At 42.2% G+C, this 24,821-nt stretch overlaps 1 long non-coding RNA gene across 1 annotated transcript in view; it reads right to left on the bottom strand.

Annotated features, from left to right (window-relative positions):
- Positions 1-6,802: 6,802 nt before the first annotated feature.
- Positions 6,803-24,821, bottom strand: part of LOC116656749 — a 32,525-nt gene continuing 14,506 nt past the window's right edge. The window contains exon 2 of the long non-coding RNA XR_004311668.1: positions 6,803-7,815. This is a non-coding gene — a long non-coding RNA (uncharacterized LOC116656749). The remainder of the gene's footprint in view (positions 7,816-24,821) is intronic.

Here is a 24,821-nt window from a genome sequence, read left to right as displayed (position 1 = left end):
AAGTTAAGATTAATCATGTCTAGCCTGTCAATAACTGTAAGTGGGCACAAGAGCATCATTTCTAAACTATGAGTGAATTACAAAGCAAAACCCAACTATAAGCTGAGAAAAGAGACACACTTAAAACAAAGCGACTCACAGAGGTGGAACGTAAGTGTGGGGGAAGGCATGGCAGGCAAATATAAGTTAAAAGAAAATATGAACCTTCTTCTTAGTGTCAAAGTTAAAGCCAAGGCAGAGAGGATTAAATGAAAGGAAGGAGGATACTTTCCCAGTTTAAAGATCTAACAAAGATGTCCTGTGGTCCACGAGGCTGGGAAGATTCTTTTTCTTTTTCTTTTGTTATCTAGTACTTTGGTGAAAACAAATTAGAACTTACTGAGAGACTTGAAAAGTCAGGCAATTTCAAATTTAAAAATACTCCATATTTCCAGTTTCTCTTGTAAAATCAGAAAAATCTGGCAATACCGGGCCTGAATTTTCATTGACCATCATCAGTCATTTAGATGGGAATTGCCAAGCTATGACCTGGGGACCACATCCAGCTCACCTCCCAAAGAAATCCATACCGAAGAAATCTACACCAAGACCCGTCACAATCAAACTCTGGAAAACTAGAGACAAAGAAAAAAAAATCTTGAAAACAGTAAGATAAAACACCTTAACTATAATTTCTTATAGGAAACCATGGAAGCCATAAGGAAAGGACATAACTTTTCATGTGCTGAAAGAAGAGAGCTGTAAACCCACTGTTGCACATCCAGGGAAAATATCCTTCAGAAAGGAAAGGTGAGACATGTTCAGATGATGGAAAAGTAAGAGAATTTATCACCAGCAGACCTTCCATAAAGAGACTGGCAGGATAGTTAAAAAAAACTTCATCGAAAAATGGGTTAAAAATTCATAAATGAAACAAAAATATGTTTCCTTGGAAAGATCAATAAAATTGACAAATCTCTATCAAGATTTATAGAGAAAAAAAGAGGGGATTAGAACCCACCAGTTACCAACACCCAAAATTAAACAGGAGATAAAACTGCAGACTCTGAAGACATTAAAAAAAGAAAGAAAGAGAGAGAGAGAGAGAGAATATTATAAACCACTTTACAAATATAAATTTGACAGCTTTGGTGGAATGGACCAATTCCTCAAAAGGCACAAGCCATCACAAAATATTAAGTAGATAATTTGAATAGCCTTATAAGGCTTAAATAAATTGAATTTGTAACTTGAAAACTCCATAAAAAGAAATCTTCAGTTCTAGGTGATTTTTCTGGGGATTAGTACTAAAGTTCTAAAGAAGAATTAACACCCATTCTACACAATCTCTTCCGGAAAAATATAAGAGGAAACACGTTAGATTAAAAAAAAAAAAAAAAAACTGAGATGATTTATCAGCTTTCATTTTATGAAACTATGATACTAAAACTTGACTATGACATCATAAGAAAGGAAAATTATAGGCCAGTCTCTTTTGCAAACAGATGTAAACAATTTAAACAAAATGTTAGCAATTCAAATCCAGTGATGCATAAGGATTACATATCATGCACATTTACATCCAGGAATAGAAACGTGTTTTAACATTTGGTAATTAAATAATTGTTAACCATGTTCACAGAATAAAAAATTAAAAAAAAAAAAAACCACATAAGGCCATCTGAACTGATGCAGAATAAACATCTGATAAAATTCAATACCTAATTCATGATAAGAACTATTTACACACTAGGAAACAAAGAAACTTCTTTAATGTGATAAAGATTATCTACATAGAACTTACAGCCAGCATCCTACTAAATGGTAAATTGTTGAAAGTTTTCCCCGAGATCAGGATTGAGCCCAGGATACTTTCTGTTACCACTTCCATTCAATACTGTTGGAGGTCAGTGCAATAAAGCCATGAATAAAACCCATGAAAACTGGAAAAGAATAAATAATAAATAAACCCATTATTATTTGTAGAAGATAAATATACATATTTATAAACCTACATATATACATATATATGGGTATGTAGAAAATTCAAAAGAATCTGTAAGTAAACAGTTTTAATTAATAAGTCAATTTAGCAAGGTTGTTGGATATAAGTTTAGTTTGCAAAACCAACTGCATCTCCATGTAGTGCCAACAGACAGTTAGAAAATAAAACTTAAAAAGTGGTATCTTCTATGCTAGCATCAAAAACATTTTTTAAAAAATTCTAGGAATATATCTAACCAAGATTTTAATAGCTTTACACAGAAAATGACAAAAACACGGTTGTATTAGTTTTCTGGGTCTGCCATAGCAAATTTCCAAAACCTGGGAGGCTGAAAACAAGCTACGTCTGTTAAAAAACAAAATCTGTTTCTCCTATGTGCAGACTTTCTCCAACCTTGGTTCCACGAAAGCATGGATCCCTAACAGTAAATGATGTGAGTGATTCTTTTCTCAGCCTTCCCAAGGGTAGTGCAAAGTTAGGACCCTTGTCGATACAAAGGAGAGAAGTTAATTCACCATAATAGATGCCTTAGGGCTTAACACCTTGCAGGCTTCCCAGGCTGAGAAGGACAGCAAGATCAGAGTCTCTCCTAGAAGTGTGGGGAGAAGGGAGGAGAGGGGAAGGCGAAGATGGATATCCCACCCGTCCCCCAGGCTCAGTGATTTATTTCCTGGTGCTGGAGATTGCCTTTTCAACATGCAAGCAGTAATTGTGCTCTAAAACGTTAACTGTGTACTTAAGAGCTTCTTTTTCCCTTCTTAGAATAGACTCTTGGAGACATTGGCCGTACTTGAATTTCCTTTTCTTCCTTCATAGCACTCCCTTCTGCCGCTGGATAATGTTTCCTGTTTGGGAATCACAATTGAAGAAGTGTTTGAGAGACGTAGTCTTCCCAGGACTATTGTTTGAGCACTTGAGATGGAGGCTTAAACTGAGGAGATAATCACAAGGGATTTAAGTGTTTTGCAGAGCAGGTATCTCTGCAGATGCCGGCGTCTGGGCATTTCTGGACTCAGACAAGGATTGTATTCCCTTCTACTTCACCTCACGCTTCCTTAGTCCCACTGCTTAGGGCAGTGATGGCCAGTGTCACTGAGGAGTCAGATGGAGACCAAATCTACCATTGCATCTCCTCTGCGTGGTCCATCCACGTGGCCCCCAAACTCTAAGAAGTTTCAGTTGGATTGTCTAACCTGGTGGTAACTGTGGTTGCACAGGACTCACACAGTGGGGTTTGGGTGCAGGTTGGCTCTTTGATGAACTTGAGCAGACCCATGTAGTACAGGGGACCAGAATGGGGGTGGGGGGCAGAGGGTGACCTAGTGAGATATAAGACTTCCTCAGCATGATGGTCTGCAGGTATGTGTGGAGAGAATGTCCTAAACCTTCACCACCTAAGAAAGAAGAAAAGCCATCATTCCCATGGGCTTCTAGCCTGCGTCAGCATTAAAGCATCCCATCCTTGTCAGTCACTCTTATGCTGGTCACCATGCTGGGTCCCTGCGTAGCAGCTCCTGCACTTCAGATTTTTTCCCCCCTTTTTCACTTTCCATTTTATTCTGTTTTTATTTTTTTATATGAAGATCCTAATTCACTTCTCAGCGGCTTATATACCCACAAGGACCTGAACATTAAAGATATAGTAGGGGGTTGACTGTGATTCATTTCCATGGCAATCCTTTTAATTAGATGGCCAAGATGTATGTGTGGGTCAGGGATAATGGTTTGGGGAAACAGCCATATGCTGATGTTATCTGTGCGTGAAGGAAGACAGGTGCTTGTCGCTGGCAGTTGCAGGGGGCACGAATCAAGAAAGGATTTTTTATTCTTTATTCTTATTTACTTGTTTTTTAAACTGAAGTATAGTCAATTGCATTGTATCAATCTCTGGTGTACAGCACAGTGTCCCAGTCATGCATGTACATACATATATTCATTTTCTTATCTTTTCCATTAAAGGTTATTACAAGATGTTGAACATAGTTCCCTATGCTATACAAAAGAAACTTTTTAAAAATCTATTTTTATATTTAGTGGCTAACATTTGTAAATCTCAAAGAAAGGATTTTTTAAATCTTACCTTTGTCTATATTATTTAATAAATATTTATTGAGTACTTCCTAGGTTCTGGGGAATATGAAAATAAATGAAACATGAGCCCTACCCTCAAAGAACACTCAGTGTAGCTAGGAAGAGAGACATGCAAACTAGTTAAAATGTCATATGATAAAGTTTTTGAAAGAAATGTAGACAGAAACTATGGTGTCTGCCTATGCATAAAAGAAAACTTCACAATTTCTCCAAACATAGAAATGTTTGAACCACGTCCTGTCAGATAAGTGGAGGGGACAGACTGTGCAAAGAAATGATTAGAAAGACCCAGATGTGCTTAAAGAACTCAAGTAATTTAGGTAAGGCCAGGCAATAAGAATGCTTGGTAGATGGCATGAGAAAGAGGGAGGGGAAATATTGCATACGTGTGTCTGGTTCGGGGTGGTGGGGGTGACAGAGTGGAGTGGATATTAAAGCCGGAAAGATATGCAGAAGGCTCTTAAAAAAAACCCTATTATAGAATTTGGATTTTATCTGTTAAAGAGGTTTTAAGCATGGAAATGATATAATCAGATTTGCTATTTAGAAAGATCCCTCGAGAAGCAATGTGGAGAGTGGATCAGAAGATGGGGGCTTGTGAACTAAGACAGTAAGACGAGAAGGTGAATTAAACTGACTTACCGTGGAGATTTCATTAAGTGGAGGAAGGCGTCTTAGGCTGACACGCAGGTGGTAAGCACGGCTGAGTGGGTGTTTGGGGGGGATGTGCGCTAAGCTGGAAAGACAGAAGGAGAAGCCGGGCTAGAGTTAAGCAGAGGATTCAGTTTGGACCATGGTGGAAGATGAAATCTTTTTTCCAACAGAGAAGTTAACAGCTGCTTCCCTGGTTCCCACCAGCTCCGGTTCTAGTGTGTTCCATCCGGAGGTGACATCTTTTTACTTCTGGCTTTACTTGCCTCTGTTACAGATAGTCCCTAGTTCTAATTGTTTTGGGTACTTAGTTCCACAAGGGAAGAGATACTTATTTGCTCTGCAGATGGACAGAGTCGGGAAACTCTGTTACAAGTTCCTGTGCTGAGAAATCGGTGGCATCGCTTTTTATTAACATTGTAGAGGGGAGGTGTGAATTTTCCGGAACAGTAAATAAATGAATGCACACGTGCATACAGCTGGGCTTTGGAATCATCCATCTCTCTCCATCCATTTCTATTTGTGGCGTGCCTACAGGGAGCCATGCCCGCAGACACTTGGGGGAGACAACAAAAAGGTAAACGAATGAAGAAATCCTATACTGTCAGAGAGTGATGAGCGCGTTGAGAATGAGTCAGGGCAGTAGGACAGAGACGTGCGGGATATGTTTTAGGTAGGTGATAACTGATGAGAAGTAGCCACCCACGCAGAGATTTAGGAGTGGAGGAAGTGTGCTGGTCTGTCCAGCTGAAGATCAACAGAACTGGAGGGCGGTAAACGAGGGGGAGAGAGCTGGAGGAGGAGGGGTCGGAGCTGGGGGAGGTCCGGGGGACCCTCATAGGTCAAGAGAAGGACCTTGGATCTTACACTAAGAGGGAAGGGGAGTCAACTGTTGGATTCACGCAGGAGAGAAATGTGATTTGACTTAGGCATTAGAAAACCCATTCTAGTCATTGGTCAGAGAATGGGCTCGAGTTGACAAAGGGAGGGCTTAGGGACACCAGGCAGGGGACAGTTGGAAAGATGAGATAGTTCTTGTTTGGGTGTTTCTATTTAGAGAAATACTAAGGAAGGCAGTCAGTCGGGAGAAAGCTAAGAGTACATCTGATATCAAGGGAAATCGGGATAATTCAAACCATCATTGATAATGATGATAATGCCACATTCATGCTGCATGCTCCATGCAGCTTCTACCCTACCGCCCTGTGATGTAGAAGGCTAGGACCGCTGGTAACTTCTCTAATGCTACCCTCTCCGTTGGTGGCACGTCTAGAACCCAGGCTCCTTGCTGTCAAAGCTGAGCCTCCATGGGCTCACCAGCCAGTGAGCTTAAAGGCTGCGTTTCTAAGCAGCATTTAGGGTTGGTTGGTTTGTTTTTCATTGCCAAGTTCATTAACTGAGAAATCTCTTTCAATGGTGTATTTCTATTTTCCGAGGAAAGGGAAGGCAGATTCTTTTCCTCTGACTTCGGTTTGTTCTCCATCATTTTCATTTGCCTGTGCGGAACATAAACTCAAGGAGCCCTAACTCTTAAGCCCAGTGGTCTTCAGCAGGTGACGTGTTGAGGGGGAGCATATGCAAATGTAACAAGTGATGATAACGTGACTCTGTTTTGGAATCAGCAGGACTTTCAGGGTTCTGATTGCTGGCAAGTCACTGTGCCCGCACCTCAAATGAGAAAACGAGGTCACGCTGCCAGGGTGGCTTCCGTCCATTTAGGGGGAACGGAAGGTTGCTGAGTTTTTCTATTCTGCTTCTGTGTAGGCCTCCTGTTCCTCTGTTCTAGCAGAAGATTGTCCCAGCTGGGGAGGTGAGATGAGGAACCACCGTAAATCCACTTAGACCATATGTTGACTTTCAGAATGGGGTGATGACGTCAACCCATGCTTCAGAAATAGTCGGTTGCAAAGAAAGACGGTTTAACCAGAAACACGTGAAGACACAGAGATCATACTCATTCACCCAGCCTGTGACACCCTTCTACTGCAACGGCCATCCGAGAAATGTTGAGTTATAGTTTTGTTTTTTTTTAATTTCCTCTTCAAGGTTGCTAAAAGTTGACTTTACCTAGATACAGGGTTTTTGGGGTTTTTTTTTTTTCTGTTGTTGTTTTTGGTTTTTTTTTTAAGAAATGAAGAAGGTCCAAAAACTTACTAGCTGCCCTTGTAAAAGTTGCTAAACTCCACCAAGCCTCGATGTTATCTCACTTCTCAGTGGGGATAATAATTGCACCCTGTCAGAGTTTTCGAGAGGATTTGGTGAGAAAACCTGTGTAAGGCACTTAGTCTAGTGCCTAGAGCACAGCAAAACTTGATCAATGATGAACCATGTTGGCTTCTTTAAAAAAAAAAAAACTTTACCAATTAGTTGTGACTCTTGGACCCTGTACCCTCCCTTCACTGTCTTTAAGACATCCTATTGGCTTGATTTCATTTTTTTTCACACGTTTTTACCTCTTCTTAAGGGCATTTGAGTATAGGATATGGTTAAGGAACTGAACCAGGATCTCCTCTGCGCTGGGGCCGTGTTCTAATAAACCGTCTAACTGTACTGGTGTGATGAGGGTGAATCAGGATGACGAGCAATGAACTTGGGAATCCTGGCACTAGACCTGTCCCAGGTTTGCTGCCGTTGGTACAAATAGACGTGCGCCTCCAGGTGAGGCGCTAAGGCACCACGCCCTAAAGAGAGGTGTTGCAGGGTTTTCCCTGCTAAGGGGAAGCAGCCAAAAGCAGACATCTTCCTCTTCACTGTGGGAAGAACACCAGGCACATTGGATGGACAGCCAGAGCCGGTGAAGGCAAAGCCCACCCACTGCGTCCCTGGAATAGCTGAGGATCTGCCCTTGAACTTCACAGATGGCGATTCCCAGAATGGAGGTTGGAGATGGCTCAGAAAGTAGCTGTGCTTTTTTACATCCTGGGATGGCAGGAGAAGAAGATGAAGAGTAAATGCGACTTTTTGTTGAGAGCTTCCTCGCTGTGAGGCATTGCACCAAGTACTTTGGATGCATTAATCTCTTTTAATCCAATGACAAGTTAGAGACAGGGTCTACGACCCCTTCCGTTTTGTGGCTGAGGACATTGAACCTGAAAGACAGTAAAAAATGTGCTCATGTTTACACAGTGAGTAGACAGTAGAACTGGGTCTAGGACAAGGCCTTCGGATCCTAGAAGCTGCACCCTTACCCACCAAGCAAAAAGTCACTGACTTTTAACTGGACTCAGAAACACTGGACAAAGCGTATTTCTTCAAGTGCAGGATCTGCGTCTTTGATGCGTTTCTTTGATTCTAAGTTCCCCAAAGGAAAGGGTCCACGTCTTGTTAGAATTTAGTATCCCTGCACCTGGATTTTGGCCCACAGTTGATAACCGATAAATGTTTGGCCGCTGAACTGACTGAGCTGGTACGTTCTATGTGACAGTTTCTAAAAGCTAAACTTACAAATTAGGAGCTATTGCCACCTGACATCTTGCAAACAAACAAAAATCACTAACCTCTTTCAAGATTGGAATCGAATTCAGTCCAATTAAAAACCAACCCTTTTTTCCTTCCTCCCTCCCTCCCTCCCATCCACCCACCCTTCCTTCCTTCCTGGCAAGATGTTGAAGTTAGAAGCATCGTCCTTTCCATCTATCTGTCATAAATGATTAAGCTTCATTGGTCACAAGCACCTGGCATGGTGTCTGGTATGATTTTGGTTGATGCTATAAGCACAGAGCCACAAAGTGAAGACAAGTCTTGTTGTTGGTCCCGAAGCCCACGAAGCAGCCAGAGAGAATCGCCCGGCATGGGGCCATCACCCTAGCCCAGGAGTTTTATTCCTTCTAAGTCAGTATATTTTTCTGAGATGACCCAGGAAACTTCTGCAGAATTTGGAAACTAACACACGCAGTTACATTCAACAGTAAATTGTTGCCATGCTGGGTCACTGCTTAAGGTCTTTGTCCCCGCAAAAGACTTCAAACTAAATACGTGCTGTTTCTTAGCTCCTATGACTATGAAAGACTACTGGGGTGGTGTAGGAGCTTTAGCTATGGTGCAAAGCTGCCTGCTCTTTTGGACAAATGAAAGGGATGAAAAATATATTCCTAGGAGAAAGTCAGGGCTTTTTATCTTTGCAGGAGAAAGAATTACTGCCTCAGGGTTATGGCTTTGGTTTGGAGAGACATGAAGGACTGAGCAGGGTATTTTTAGGAATATTCTGGTAATCAAGTTGTCTTCCGAGGGACTGAAGGTGGCCGGAGGGCACTCCCGAAGGGCTGGGAATGGAGGTTCCCACTGATGCCAATGGTGGAACCACTGGAGGGGGCTCAGGGTGGCCTTGGATGGAGATGCCATGTGCTTTGGAAGGGCTGGGACGGAGCCCATCAGAAGCAGGAGAGAGTGGCATTTCATCTACTCTCTGCTGCACAATCTCAGGCTTGGAAAACTTCCATGGGACTCGGCTTTTGTCAACCAACAGGATGTCGTGGGAGACCACAAAAATCTAACTAACTCTACGAAGACTAGTTCTGAGAACTCTGGGGTTCCTCAGCATAGCGTGGTGGACACGGAGCGATGCCCACCCGTCCAACCCTAGGCTACGAAGGGATCATGGTTTCATTCAACCTTTCCCAAAGGGCATCTCAAGAACTATTATGGCAATGATGTTAACAGAGAGGCACTGCGGGAAAAGGTCATCCGTGTTTAAGTAAGTTTGGAAAATATGAGGTTAAATGAGCTAAACCATTTATTTTCTACAGGATTTCTGGGGGCTTCTCATCTGCCAGCCTGGATTGTGTATCTCTAAGAGGGAGGCTGTGGGTACACTTCAGAAGTCAAGTTCCAACGTAAAATGTAGGTGATGCTTCTACGAACTTCTGGGTTACACCGGAAACAAAACATCGTTGGCACATTGCTTCAAACCACAGCAACAGACATGGATTTGCGTACTTGTGTGAGTGTGTAGACTTTTAAAAAGAACCAGGCAAATGGCATATCTACAAGGAAAGGATTATTGGGGGGGGGTGAGGGCGGGGAGCAGGGTGGGGAGAAGGAGGGCTTTCGTGGCAGGGATTTAGACAAGTCAGCACCCCTGGTGAAAAGTCAGGTATCCGTGATTCTAATTCTGAATCACTGGGTGACCTGTGCAGGGTCACTTGACCTGTCTGGTTCTGTTTCCCACAGACAAAGCAGAAATTTGAAAAGTAAAGGCATCACAGACTTAACCAAAGACGACAAGGATTAAACAAGCCCAGACCGTTAAGCTGATTTGAGCTCTGAGGTCAAGTACATGGCCTAATGACAGGGTGTGGTGGTGACCACCAGAGGGATTAACGGAGGGGTTTGCCCAGCAGGCACACACAGCCTGTTCCACCCGCACTGCGGGCAGCTGCCATGCCGGGCTCGGGGTGAGTCACGCCCTGTGTGCACAAACGTGCAGGCAGGCAGGCAGGCAGGCAGGCAGGCTGCGCCCCAGGGCTGTAGTGGCTTAACAACTCCCAAAGACAACCTTGGAGGCTTGAAAGAAAGCCCAGAACAACGAGCCTCTCTCCTGCTGCAGACAGAAACAAGACAAAATGGCCAGCCAGCCGTCAACCAATATGGTAGCCTCCTTTTCTCTTACCCTAGGGGTTTTCCTATGCACTCGCGGTTTTAATCTGCCCAAGTGCTTATTTGTTTAGAGCACGTTAAATCCCACCAGAGAGATGGGGTTCCCAGGAAAGGGTACATTCAGAAAGTAATTTTCTGTGCTGGTGGTGATGGCAAGCTTGTGTACATGGGGCATGGGGCCAGTATCCTTTGTCCAAATTTTAGGCTTTCTCTCCTCGCATTGCTGAGTCATTGGATTGTCTTGCAGTCTGAGCGAAAAAAGCCTGTGAGGCGTGGCCTGCAGCAGGGAGGCAGGGAAGTAGAACAAGGGCGTCACCTTGAGTTGCGTGTGAGGACTGCAGATCCTTGTTGAACGAGGAGCGATTCTGAGGTGGAGCCAGTGCGGCTTTCTCGGGGCTTCTGGCCAGCTGGCCTGTCCTGGTGACTTGTGGCTTGCCTTTTGCTTTCTCTCCACATTATCCCCCAACCCAGCCTCTGACTCTGCTCGTGGGACCATGAAGCAAACAAATGTTTGCCTGTTAACATTCCCTACCTAGTACTTTTCTAATAGGAACCAGACAGTACTGGGCAAGAAATCATTCAACTGTGACGTTATCTAAGCAATGACAGGCAGTGGCTGGGTGATGGCGTTATGCAGGGTATCAGCTACACGATATTCATTTTCAGTCTGATTGCATCAGGGGGACTGTACCACTTTCCTCCGGTAGAGGGGACCATATCGACAGTTGTTAAGAACTCAGCCGGGATTGAATCTCAGCTCTACTGATTAATTCATTCAGTATTAGTTGAGAGCACCTGCCTCATGTGAAATACTGTTCGTGTTGAGGATTTATCAGCGAATAGAAAAAATAAAAATCCCTGCCCTCGTGAAACTTATGTTACAGCATGAGGAGGCCAACAGTAAGCCTCATACATAAAGAAGCTAATAGATGGGAGGTGATGAGTTCAATGGGAAAAACAGCACAGGTGAGGGGGATGGATGCAGCTGCCATTCTCAGTAGTGTGGACAGGGCAGGGCTCTTTAAGATGACATGTGGGCAAAGACTTGAAAAGGTGAGATGACAAGCCATGAGATATTCAGGGGAAGAGCTTTCCAGGTGCAGAGAACAGTGTGTGCAAAGGCCCTGGGGTATGACTGTGTCTGATGTGACAACAGGGAGGCTAGAATGATTGAGCTGAGCAAGTAGGGGTGGGGAGAAATTTGTAGAACTTAAGGTCAAGGAGGTAATAGGAGCTGATTGCATAGGGTTTATAGACCATTGTAAGGAGGAGTTTGGCTTTTACTCTGAGGGAGATGGGGAGCCTTTGATGGTTTCTGGGCAGAGGGCTAGTATGATCTGACCTATGACTTAACTGGGTCTCTCTGGAACCTGTGATGAGATGAGACACTGGTGGGGCCAGGATGGAGTCAGGGAGACCAGTCAGGATTACAACAATCCCCGTAAAAGGTGACGGTGTCTCAGAACATGATGGTGACTGCACAGGTGGTGGGAAGTGCTCGGATTCTAGATGGATCTTGGAGGTGAAGCCACCTGTGTCTCTGAAACATTGAATATGGACGATGAGGGAAAAAAGCAGAGCCGAGTATGACTCCAAGGGCTTTCGGACCAAGATCCTGAGGATGGAGTTTCCTTTAGCTGAAATGAGGAGGAGTGTGTTTGGACCAAGTCTGAGGGTGCAAAATCAGAAGTTTAGCTTTTCACGTGTTACGTCTGAGATGCTGAATGGAGATCTGGAGAAGGCAGTTTGCTATATAAGTCTGGAGTTTAGGGGGACGTGGCCTGGATAAAAATTGGGGAGATGTCAGCATATAGATGATATTTAAAACTATGAGCCTACCTAAAATCACCAAGGGAATGAGTATAAGGAGGGACAATGAAAGGACAGGAAGATTCTAGAACAGAAGTTCTTGGCCGTACTGGCTAAGGGGTCCTACTGGTTCCTTAGTGAGGAGGTTCTGGAGTTCATGTGAAAACTCAAATTCGGCAGGTCAGAGTCAATTGCCTATAACTGCAAGTGAACTTAAGTGCCTTAATTGTCTGAGTATATGACCTTGTTTTGGTCTATGTGTAGCTCACTGCCCCAAGACTCATTTTTTCCTATCTATAAAATGGGTATAATTATAAAACCTCATAGGGTTATTGTGATCATTGAATGAGAAGGTGTAAGTAGGATACTTAGCACAGTTTCTGGCATAAAACATGTGCTCAAAAAAGTTTACAGTATTATTTGAGTCAAGATTCTGCTGCCCATAGTGGGAAAAACCAAGAAAATGGTCCTTTTTGTGGATTCTGTCTTAGCCTGACTTGTTTGGTTTGAATTTCTGTAGGTGATATAAAATCAGGTGCAACATTTGCTATGAGAGATAGGACAAAAACATAAAATATTTAAAGAAAACCCCACACAATATAATAGATGCATTTCGCCAAATATACTGAGGTACCAAAAGATCTAAAAAAATTTTGAGCAGGAAATGATATAGATGATGATGAAGAAGATGAAATTTTGATAACAGTTAAAGTAGAGAGCATTTACCATGTGTCAGATACTGTTTTAAGTATCGTATATTAACTTACTTAATTCTCCCAGCATTCTTCGAGGAAGTTACTAATATTATCCTCATATTAAGAATTGAGGATAATGAAACAGAGAGGGTATGTGACTTGTCCAAGGTCACCCAGCTAGTAAGTGGCAGAGCTAGGCTGAATGGAGTCTGATGCCAGGGTTCTGGGGATCAATCACAAGGTGGACCCATGGCATTTGAAGTCATTCTTAAAGGAAGTGGAAAGGAAAAGGGCAAAGAAGAGGTTATGTCCGTCACTACAGAGCATTTGCTCAAAGCAAGAAAGGCATAGCCACAAGCTTGGGGAATGGGACATCCCCAGTGGCTTTAGTGGGGGGTTTGCAGAGTGATGCCAGGAATGATAGGGTTATGCTTGAATGCAGAGGGCTTTGTGGTTTGAGGTCAAGGGGTTTGGCCTCAATTTTATGGCTTATGGGAAGCACAGAAGTGTTGTAGTAAGATTAATTTGAAAGGTAGAATCTCAAGGGCTTGAAGGAGAGTGAAGAGATTTGAAGGGCTATTTTTATTATCTGCAAATAATAGGACCTATGTTAGGAGCAGGACTGCAAAAACACAAAGGCCCCCATTCACATCACGCCTCACGAATGGCTCTGTGTAGTGACGTGTTTGGGAGGTGGAGTGAAACTGAGGAAAACATGGGACTGGACTCGAGCAGACCCAGGCTGGGTGACTGTCCTTCGCAACCGCCGGGCCAGGAGGCACTGGGCAAGTTCTCTAAGTGCACGCTTCAGTTTCCCTACAGGATTGTTACGAGGATGGAATGAAATGGAAGAAACAAGATTGTCCACCAGCTGTATTAACCTCCAAGTAAAAGAGGAAAAGAATAAACACTCCACAAAAAAACAAAAAAGATGTTAAGTGATTGTAAATAATCATCTGTAAAAGCCCAAGATTCATTTCCCTGTAGGGGGCAATATTTCTCTTTGTCTAAAATGTTCTTAATATTTCAAAACACATCAGCAAGACAGAGAAGCTACATCCAAGGAGAGCAGAAATTAAGAAAAGGTTAGGGTCCCGTCCTAACCATTTGGCCACAAATGTCCACTGGGAAGGAGAAGTCACCGACGATACACTCGGTTATTGCCAGAATTTTTTTCCTTGGCTTCCTTGGGCTAGAGTTGAGGGTTGCACATTAAGAAAGAAGATTTGCTTAACCCTCAATAAGATTCAGCCCGGATAAGCCCATTTGCAAATCCGCAGACAATGATGGGACACAATTCTCCCTTTCTCTCCCCCAAACCAGGAAACACAATATCCCACAACAGTGACCGAGAAATAAAAAGCAGTTAGGTTTAGTGTGGAAAGCACACAAAGACGTTCCTTACAAATTTAAAATCCTAGAAAGACATCAAACAGGAGGACGTGACGAATTTCTTTTTTTTTATTGTTCTGTGAGCGTCACAGACTCTTAAGACAGAAAGAGCCTTTCAAAGCCACTCCAGCCTATGGATTCTCACTGTACAGAGAAGAAATAAAGATCCAGTCCTTTTTGGAAGAGTGACATATACAGCAAGAATTCTACCGGGGAGTGGAGGCAGAATATTACAACACTCGCTTTGGAATCCAGATCTTCAGTCACCGCTTGACTGATCCATCTCCTGATGGTTTACGGGGGAGCTGGTTTTGTTGTCGTTGTCATAACGACAAGCTGTGTGGCCGCTTCCTGGAACTCGGATTGTTATTATGGGCAAAGCTTGGTGGAATGGTGAAGATGGGTGCTCGGCAGCTCAGGGACCTACTGACGTGGTCTCTCCTCTCTGCTCTCAAGGTGTAGAGTTGGTCACCTAGCAACTGTGCATCAGTCCCTGTGTTGAAGCCCATCTCTCCTGGTTCTGGAAAATCATCAGCCACGGTAGCGAAAACCTCACCTACCAGCTCGCTTATGAGCGGAGTTTCCATGTTGTGTTCCTCAGAGCACCAGCTCCCGAGATCTTGTGAGACGTTCCTCTATGTAAACGTCCTCTGGCCAATAAGGTTTGAGCATTTTGATGCAAAGCAAATTTAATCTGCTAAAATTTTCCCTTTATTTCCAAAGGTCTCAGATTCTTCCAAAGTTTGTATGCACTGGGACTCTCCTGGAAGGCAGGTGTAACTTGGAGTATGTCTCCGACTCGTTGGAGTATGGACACCTTTTTTTTTTTTTTTTTTTTGGCCAAGCATCTTGAGAGACTGGTGTCCCAAGGACCATACTTTGGGAAACACTGTATGACTTCGGTCTGTGCCTCACGATCGAGTTCTCCTCGTAGCTATCTATCCCTGAACAACAAGCAAACAAACAAACCCCAAAATGAAATTTTGTTAAACAGCAAATAGGGTCCAAGGATGGCCTTATGACAAGTCAGGTGTCTAGTTTAGCTCGTCTATGAACATGTCTTCATGCCATGCTCCTTTTGAAAACATCTGTATTGATGTGCTCCATAGAGAATAACTCATACTGCTGTTTTTCTGTTATGATTTGAAATACTGATTTTTTCCCCCCGAAAAAAATCCTGGTCATGTTGGGAGTGTGTGTTTCATATACGCTCTCTATGCCTAGCACGGAAGTCATCACCAGATCGTGACATTTCAAGTATCCAAAAGACACGACTTCTCAGCAGTAGCTGTCTGTGTGTGTTACAAGTCCAACCTCATTCAGGTTCAGGAAGTGCTGGGGAACTTTGTCCTGGTGAAAGCTGCCGGTCCCGAGAGAGAATGAAGAATGTTCAGGCATCCAGTTCTTTACTGTTTTTCGAAAGGAACGCCGAACAGAGGGAGCTGGGGAGGCATCCCAGGGTTCCGCAGCTGGCGTGAAGCTGCTGCGGAGACAAGCCCAGGGGCCCTTCACGTGGCGCCTCAGGACTCACAGTCTTGGGCTCGCCTCCTTAAGACTTGGGTCTTCCTTGAGCATCTGGTGGACTTGGGGATGCCTCCCTCCTGGGTAAACCTGCCTTCTTTCCACCCTGGGGAAGGCTGGAATGAATGCTTTAATCTAGACTTTTTTTTTTTTTTTTTTTTTTTTTGGTTGAGCTTCAAGAAGAATCTTTGTTATTTTGGAGAGTCTTTAACTTGGGTTCATTTTTTTTTCTTGCCTCTTCTTTCCACCCAGATACTGGCTTAGATCAAGGTGGGAGTCCAAGGAGGTGGCTCAGTCTTCTGTCTTTTGGGCTCAAGGCAGAGGTACACATGGAGTCCTGGTGGCTTATATGTAGAAAGTGTTCCACGCAGGGGTTTGGACCCAGAGCTCGTGTTGATAAATGATGAGGTTTTTCTCGAGTGGCTCCTTCACAGGTGCCCCTGGTCAACCTTCAGTTATAATAAATAGATTTGGGATTTCAGATCCTGGTTCTCTCTGTCTCCACTCACCTCTCTCAATCTTTCTCTATCAGAGTCACAAAAGTGTGTTCAGACAACTGAACACCAAGTGGCTTATACATCTGATGGCAGTGGCAGCTCAGAGCATTTTGGAAAGGTCCTGATCCCCCTGAACAACAAGCAAACAAACAAACCCCAAAATGAAATTTTGTTAAACAGCAAATAGGGTCCAAGGATGGCCTTATGACAAGTCAGGTGTCTAGTTTAGCTCGTCTATGAACATGTCTTCATGCCATGCTTACAAGAGAGAGCATAATGAGTAATTACTCTTTAGTGGAAAGAGATGCTTCTAAATAAATAAGCGTTGAGCTTTTGAAACTGCCCCATGGTTTAATTTGAATGCAGTTCAAGCTGTCCCCTCCCAAGAGACCCGGATTAAATTCCAGGGAAATGGACGTTTCCACGCCAGCAACCCTGACAGCACAGACTCTGAAAGCAGGCAGGGAGTCTGCCATGCTGGTGCCCACGCTCCACCAGGAGATGGTGCCGTCTGAAAGCCTGCTTCCTCATCTCGGTGGAAACAAGCCATCGCTGTCTTTCACACCGAGGTCAAAAGAGCCACAGCAGAACTGGAAGAAGAGCAAATGTTGTAAAAGGCCGTCATTCATGTCCTGAAGATTCTTGCAGTCCTTGGGTGTGTTTCTTTGGGAAGGCTTGTGGGGGAAAAAAAAAAACAGGGAAAAGAAATCTCATACATACTTTCTGGGAATTTTAGGGACAATTCCCCGTGTTCTTTTAGAGAAAGGTACAGAAACAAAGCACTCTTATGTTTTAAATAACAAGTTGGGGTACAAATAGGGAGAAGGACTTTTCATTCCTTTTCTAGAAAGAAACAGCTTCATGGTTCCAGCCCCATGACTTTTCTTGCTGCCCTGAAGGAATAGAAACTTCCTGACCTCTACAATTGGACCATTTGACAATTCTTACTCTCATGGAATTTAAGAATTGGAAAGGGTTTCTGAGAACATTTGGTCCAGGCTTTATCCAGCACAGGGATTGATCTCATGAGGAGAGCGTAGGAACGCCATCTGTTTGCACATATCACGAGGGTTGATAGTACGTTCACTCATCTCTTCGGTTCATCCTTGGACACACCAGTGAGATCCTCGTTTGAGCTGGGCTCCTGCCGTGATTGTTACTCCTAAGACTGCTTAACTGAGTGCTTTGTTTATTCACAACCCACCCATTAAACGGATATTCATTTATTTAATCTGTATCCAGCCCTGGCTTCATGTGGCAGGCACTGAATGAAACAGGTCCTCTACCATGACTTACCTTACTGACTCCTACGGCTAGCACCTGGGGCAGGTACTCTTAGCATCTCCCGGACACTCAGAAAGGTTTAGGAACTTGTCCCAGGAAACCTAGCTAATAAGTGGTGGTCGTTGTGGCGGGGGACTGCATTGGAACCAGGTCTGCCTAAACCAGAGTTCATACCCTGAACTGCAATGTTCTTGCACCCCTCAAGGTGCATATAGCGACCCCTTAGGGATCCTGTCTTCCCACCAGGCCACCTGAACACACGTTCGAACCTTGGTAGACACGTGCCTTATAGGGCACCTCGGTCGACGTCACGCTCTTCTGTTCCTCGCTCCTCCGCACGATAACCCTTCAAACATTTGAATGCTGTGAGCATGTCCTGGCCTTTTTTAAGGCTGAACACATCCAGCTTTCTAACTGTTCCCTAGAAGACATGGCTTGCTCTTCAGTCAAAATTCCTCTTTAAAAATGGGGCCCCAAAGGGTGCGACCAGGCTAGAGACTGGTCGGTGTGATTACTTTCCTTGATCTGCTCAGTGTTCTGTCCAGAGTAAGAGGATACGGCTCTGGGTTTTAGTTCGACAACCAAACCAGGTCTCATTTGCCCCGTGAAACCGCTTAATCCCTTTGGGATTCTGTTTCCTGATCTGTAGTCCTCTCTGCACCCGCTGTCACCATCTGAGACCTGCTGTTTCTCGTTTGTTGACACCTGCCTTCCCCATTAGACTCCGTTCTGTGAAGGCAGAGGCCGGGGCTGTTCTATTCACCACTGAACCCCTAGGGCTTTGCTCTGTTTTGGGCCCCGGGTGGCTGTTTTTTGGTAAAATAATGAATCGACCACATGGGAATAATGATAGCTTCTCTTCCTCCTTTATAGGATTGTTGTATGAAGCAGATGTACGAATACACATAAAAGTACCCTGTCATGTTAAAAACAACACTGCTGACATCACCAAGAGACTCCATCAGCTGTACTTTTTTTTTTTTTTAAAAAGTCTTACTGTTGCTTTGCACGGAATGCAAACTCCCTGGCCATTTATTCATGACTCGATTCTGTTGTTCATTTGTTCTTCATTTAAGAGTCTACGACAAAGAAGAACTCATACCAGTCCTTCTCAAACTCTTCCAGATGATTGAAAAGGAGGGATTACTCCCAAACTCATTCTATGAAGCCACCATCACCCTGATACCAAAACCAGGCAAAGACACTACAAAAAAAGAGAATTATAGCCCAATATCACTGATGAACATAGACGCCAAAATCCTCACCAAAATTTTAGCAAATAGAATCCAGCAACACATAAAAAAGATTATACATCTTGACCAAGTGGGGTTCATCCCAGGGACACAAGGCTGGTTCAACATACCCAAATCAATCAGTGTAATACATCACATCAACAAGAGAAAGGACAAAAACCACATGATCATCTCAATCGATGCAGAAAAAGCATTTGATAAAATTCAACATCCATTTATGATAAAAACTCTCGCCAAAGTGGGTATAGAGGGAACATATCTCAACATCATAAAAGCTATATATGACAAACCTACAGCCAGCATAGTACTCAACGGTGAAAAACTCAAAAGCTTCCCACTAAAATCTGGGACAAGACAAGGATGCCCACTATCACCACTCCTATTCAACATAGTCCTGGAAGTTCTAGCCACAGCAGTCAGGCAAGAGAAAGAAATAAAAGGGATCCAAATTGGAAAAGAAGAGGTAAAAGTGTCATTATATGCTGATGACATGTTACTAAATATAGAAAACCCTAAAAGGTCCACACAAAAGCTACTAGAGCTGATTGAAGAATTCAGCAAGGTAGCAGGTTACAAAATTAACGTTCAAAAATCAGTTGCATTTCTTTACACTAACGATAAATCAACAGAAGAAGAAAGTAAAGAAACAATCCCCTTTAAAATAGCACCCAAAGTAATAAAATATCTGGGAATAAATCTAACCAAGGAGGTGAAAGAATTATACACAGAAAACTATAAACCATTGATGAAAGAAATTAAAGAAGACTTTAAAAAATGGAAAGATATTCCATGCTCTTGGATTGGAAGAATCAATATTGTTAAAATGGTCACACTGCCCAAGGCAATCTACAGATTTAATGCAATCCCTATCCAATTACCCAGGACATATTTCACAGAACTAGAACAAATCATAATAAAATTCATATGGAACCATCAAAGACCTAGAATTGCCAAAGCATTACTGAAGAGAAAGAGAGGCCGGAGGAATAACTCTCCCAGACTTCAGACAATACTATAGAGCTACAGTCATCAAGACAGCATGGTATTGGTACCAAAACAGATATATAGACCAATGGAACAGAATAGAGAGCCCAGAAATGAACCCGCAAACTTTTGGTCAACTCATCTTTGACAAAGGAGGCAAGAATATACATTGGAATAAAGACAGTCTCTTCAGCAAATGGTGTTGGGAAAACTGGACAGCAGCATGTAAAACAATGAAGCTAGAACACTCCCTTACACCATATACAAAAATCAACTCAAAATGGATTAAAGACTTAAACATAAGACAAGATACAATAAAGCTCCTAGAGGAAAACATAGGCAAAACATTATCTGACATACATCTCAAAAATTTTCTCCTAGAAGAAATAAAAGCAAGAATAAACAAATGGGACCTAATGAAACTTACAAGCTTCTGCACAGCAAAGGAAACCAGAAGTAAAACAAGAAGAAAACCTACGGAATGGGAGAAAATTTTTGCAAGTGAAACCGACAAAGGCTTGATCTCCAGAATATATAAGCAGCTCATACGACTCAATAAGAAAAAAATAAACAACCCAATCCAAAAATGGTCAGAAGACCTAAACAAGCAATTCTCCAAGGAAGACATACAAATGATCAAAAAGCACATGAAAAAATGCTCAATATCACTAATTATCAGAGAAATGCAAATCAAAACTACAATGAGGTATCACCTCACACCAGTCAGAATGGCCGTCATTCAAAAATCCACAAATGACAAATGCTGGAGAGGCTGTGGAGAAAGGGAAACCCTCCTACACTGCTGGTGGGAATGCAGTTTGGTGCAGCCACTAGGGAAAACAGTGTGGAGATTCCTCAAAAGACTAGGAATAGACTTACCATATGACCCAGGAATCCCACTCCTGGGCTTGTATCCAGAAGGAACCCCACTTCAGGATGACACCTGCACCCCAATGTTCATAGCAGCACTATTTACAATAGCCAAGACATGGAAACAGCCTAAATGCCCATCAACAGGTGACTGGATAAAGAAGAGGTGCTATATTTATACAATGGAATACTACTCAGCCATAAAAACCAACAACATAATGCCATTTGCAGCAACATGGATGCTCCTGGAGAATGTCATTCTAAGTGAAGTAAGCCAGAAAGAGAAAGAAAAATACCATATGAGATCGCTCATATGTGGAATCTAAAAAACAAAAACAAAAACAAACAAACAAACAAAAACAAAGCGTAAATATAGGACAGAAATAGACTCACAGACAGAGAATACAGACTTGTGGTTACCAGGTGGGTGGAGGGTGGGAAGGGATAGACTGGGATTTCAAAATTGTAGAATGGACTACACTGTATAGCACAGGGAAATATACACAAAATGTTATGATAACTCACAGAGAAAAAAATGTGACAATGGGTGTGTATATGTCCATGAATGACTGAAAAATTGTGGTGAACACTGGAATTTGACACAACATTGTAAAATGATTATAAATCAATAAAAAATGTAAAAAAAAAAAAAAGAGTCGTCTACGATGTGCTCAGATAATGTTCTTTAAAGTACTGTTTACAAGCTCAGCAAACTCTTCCCTCTTCAAGTTACATGACTTTCCTTGATCCTAATCCTGGCGCTTTTCCTGTTGTTCCATCTACTTGTATGGCTGGCATGTGCACAGTTTTGATTTATTACTTTTATTAAACATGCAATGAATTAGTTGGCTTTCTACTGGCCTTGGTTAGACACATAAAAGCCATGTGTCTGTTTTTTTGTTTGTTTGCTGGAAAAACTGTGTGGGTAGACTAACCAGACTGCAGAATCTGTTTCAAATATAGGAAGGGGCTGACATATTTCAACCTGTTTTTACTGATGGAAGAAGAAAAAGCAAGTATGGTTTACAGGGAGTTCCTGGCACCAGAGAAAATTTTTTTATCATAGTTGAAGGTAATCAGTCCCTAGAAGAATTTGTCCATTTTAGGCTGAAAGGAGCCTAAAAAGTAAAGGCCTTAAGAGAAACTGATACTGACCTCTGATAAGTTAAATCGGCTTTCCAAGCTTTGATGTCCTCATTATGAATTAAAAACATCAAAGTGATACAATAGGGTCATCTATAGAGTAGGATTAAATAGTACACATAAATAGTTTAGCACCGTATCTGGTGCAAAATAGGTTCTCAATAAACAAAAAGGAAGGAGGCATCAAAGAAAGAGCTTTTGGCATCCCAGGTTCTAATGCCTGGGGTCCGAGCTCACGGATCCCTGGAAACACGTTTACTGTCAAGAATGTCAAGTGCCACCCTCCCGTCAGACCAGAGTTTCTCAACAGTGGGTGCATTGATGTTTTGACCTGACTAATTCTTTGGTGCGGGTGGCTGTTCTGTTTAGCGGTGTCACTGGCCTGCATACAGCAGATGCCAGCAACACTAGCCTTCCCCAAGTTGTGACAATAAAAAATATTTCCAGACATTGCCAAATGTTCCCCAGGGGACTAAATTCCTCCCAGTTGGGAACCATTTCGTTAGAGCAGAAACATATTGCTGAGACTCGGACGAGGCGGATGCATTATGCGTATTCAGGGGATCTCTTGTTTCAGGGCAGCACTGTGGTTTTTCATCCGTTTTTTGTTTGTTTGTTAGCTGCCATGATACTGAAAACCCTTCCATCAAATATCAACATAAGAACCTGTGTTACTAAGAAAACAAAATGTTATTCAGTAACAAATGTAAAAGTAAATATTGAATGAGAATTTTTAAATTACATCATATTCTGAATTGATCCTAAAATTATAAAACAGAGGCAGTCACTTATGGAATATTATATTTTTAAAGAATTTTATCGTATGTTAATTACATTGAAATCTTTAACTGATCTCTGGTATAAGGTATGGGGTATGGATTAATTTTATTATTATTTTTCTTCCAGATGGCTAAACTTTGCCCCAACACTATTTATTGAATAATCTGTGTTTCCCTTACTGACCTGAAATGGCATCATATCCTGTAAAAAATGCCCCCTTTTCCCTGGTTTGTTTCTGGTCTTTCTGGCCCACCCTGCCGCTGTCTATTTATGGACCATTTCAGCTGGTGATCCCTGATTTGGAGATTTATTAGGCACTTACTCTTCTATGTTTATATTTTTTCACAATTAAAAAAATTAATATATAATTCACATAACATAAAATTCACCATTTTAAAGTACACATTTCAGTGGGTTTTAGTAAATTCACAATGTAATTCCAGAATATTTCCATTACTCCAGAAGGAAACCCTGTACCTGTTAGCAGTCACTTTTAACCCTTGCATCATCTCTTCCCCCACCATTCCCCAGCAACCACTAATCTACTTTCTGCATCGATGGATTTGCCTCTTCTGAACGTTTTATACAAACGGAATTATACACTAGGTAGCCTTTGTGTTTGGATTCTTTCACTTAGCACAGTGTTTTCAGGCATCATCCATGTTGTAGTGTAGGAATGTATTTCATTCCTTTTTATGACTAAGTAATATTCCATTGTATAGACATACCACTGTTTGTTTATCCATTTATCAGTTGATGGATGTTTGCTTTTTCACACTTGTTGGCTATTGTAAACCATGCTGTTATGCACATTTGTGTGCCAATTTTTGTTTGAACATACATTTTCAAAATCTCACCTCCTGGGAGTGGAATTACTGGGTCCTGTGGTAACTGTATGTTTAACATTTTGAGGAAATACCTAACACCTCCCCACAATGTTGTACTGTTTTACATTCTGACTAGGAATGTATGAGGGTTCCAGTATCTCCACGTCATCCACAGTGCCTGTTATTTTCTGTTTTTTCCCTGTTTTCTTTTTAATTGCAGACATCCTAGTGGGTATAAAGGGGCATCTCACTGTGGTTTTGATCTGCATTTCCCTAGTGCCTAATAATGTTGAGCATCTTTTTATGTGCTTATTGGCCATTTGTTTATCTTTATTTAGAGAAATGTCTTGAATTCAGATCTTTTCCTATTTTTAAATTGAGTTATTTATCCTTTTAGGTTGAGTTGCAAGATATTTAAAGTGTATTTTCTATCCTAGACCCTGGTTGTGTTTGATTTGCAAAAATTTTCTCTTACTCTGTAGGTCCTTTTACTTTCTGGGTAGTGTCTTTTGAAACACAAATGTTTTTAATTCTGAAGTCCAATTTATCCATCTTTCCCTGTTAGCTTGTGCTTTGGTGTAATATCTGGGAAGCCATTGCCTAATCCAAGGTGACTAAGTTTCGCACCTACATTGCTTTTAAAGAGTTTTGCAGCTTTAGGTCTTCATTTTGATCCATTTAGAGTTAATTTTTATATGTGGTATAAGGAAGGGGTTCAGCTTTATTCTTTCGCATGTGAATATCCTAGAATGTACATGGCCTTGTACTTTTGTGTTGGGAAAAGGGCCAGTAAAGTCTTGGCAATTATGCAAATTTCCAAATCAGGAAACTGACTACTAAATTCCAGTCGTGGGTATGTATAGCTGGAGCCGTGATTTGAATGCCAACGGTTAGGGGACAGAGTTTCATTCTAACAGACCCCACGAGACTCTTAATCACATAGCTTTTCTATATAAAATTCTGAGGCTTCAGATTATGTTCCTATGTGGGGTGGTGGGGGCAGTGAGCAAGATGGAGATATCTTTCAGGCAGAAGGAGATTTTGGCTGTCGTGGCACTTGGTTAATGGAATCTGGCTGTGGAGACCTTGCAACATTATATCCTGGGCCTGAAAATGGATAATATGATGACAGGGTCTGTCTATGGCCCAATTTCAGGGAGGTCCAATTTCCTCTGAAGAGTGTCTTTCTCTCTCTCTCTCTCTTTTTTTTTTCCTATGTCAAAACTATGAGACATATGAAACTCTCCAAAATGCTAAAAATTCCACCCTTCCCACAAAGGGGATTCAGAGATTAAATGAGAAGTTATATTCCTACTTGGCAATGGATAAACTGGTTTTTTTTTTTCCCCACCCCTAATGAAAAATCAGGTTTCATAGAGTTTTCACAAGGTGCCTCATTTTTTTGGAACCATCTCTCCACTGATAGATTTGATTAACATCGTGTC

Source organism: Camelus ferus, chromosome 16, assembly GCF_009834535.1.
Source record: "Camelus ferus isolate YT-003-E chromosome 16, BCGSAC_Cfer_1.0, whole genome shotgun sequence".
Classification (NCBI taxonomy): domain Eukaryota; kingdom Metazoa; phylum Chordata; class Mammalia; order Artiodactyla; family Camelidae; genus Camelus; species Camelus ferus.
Note: the sequence above shows the minus strand (reverse complement) of the source record. Positions and strands in the feature narration are given on the sequence as shown.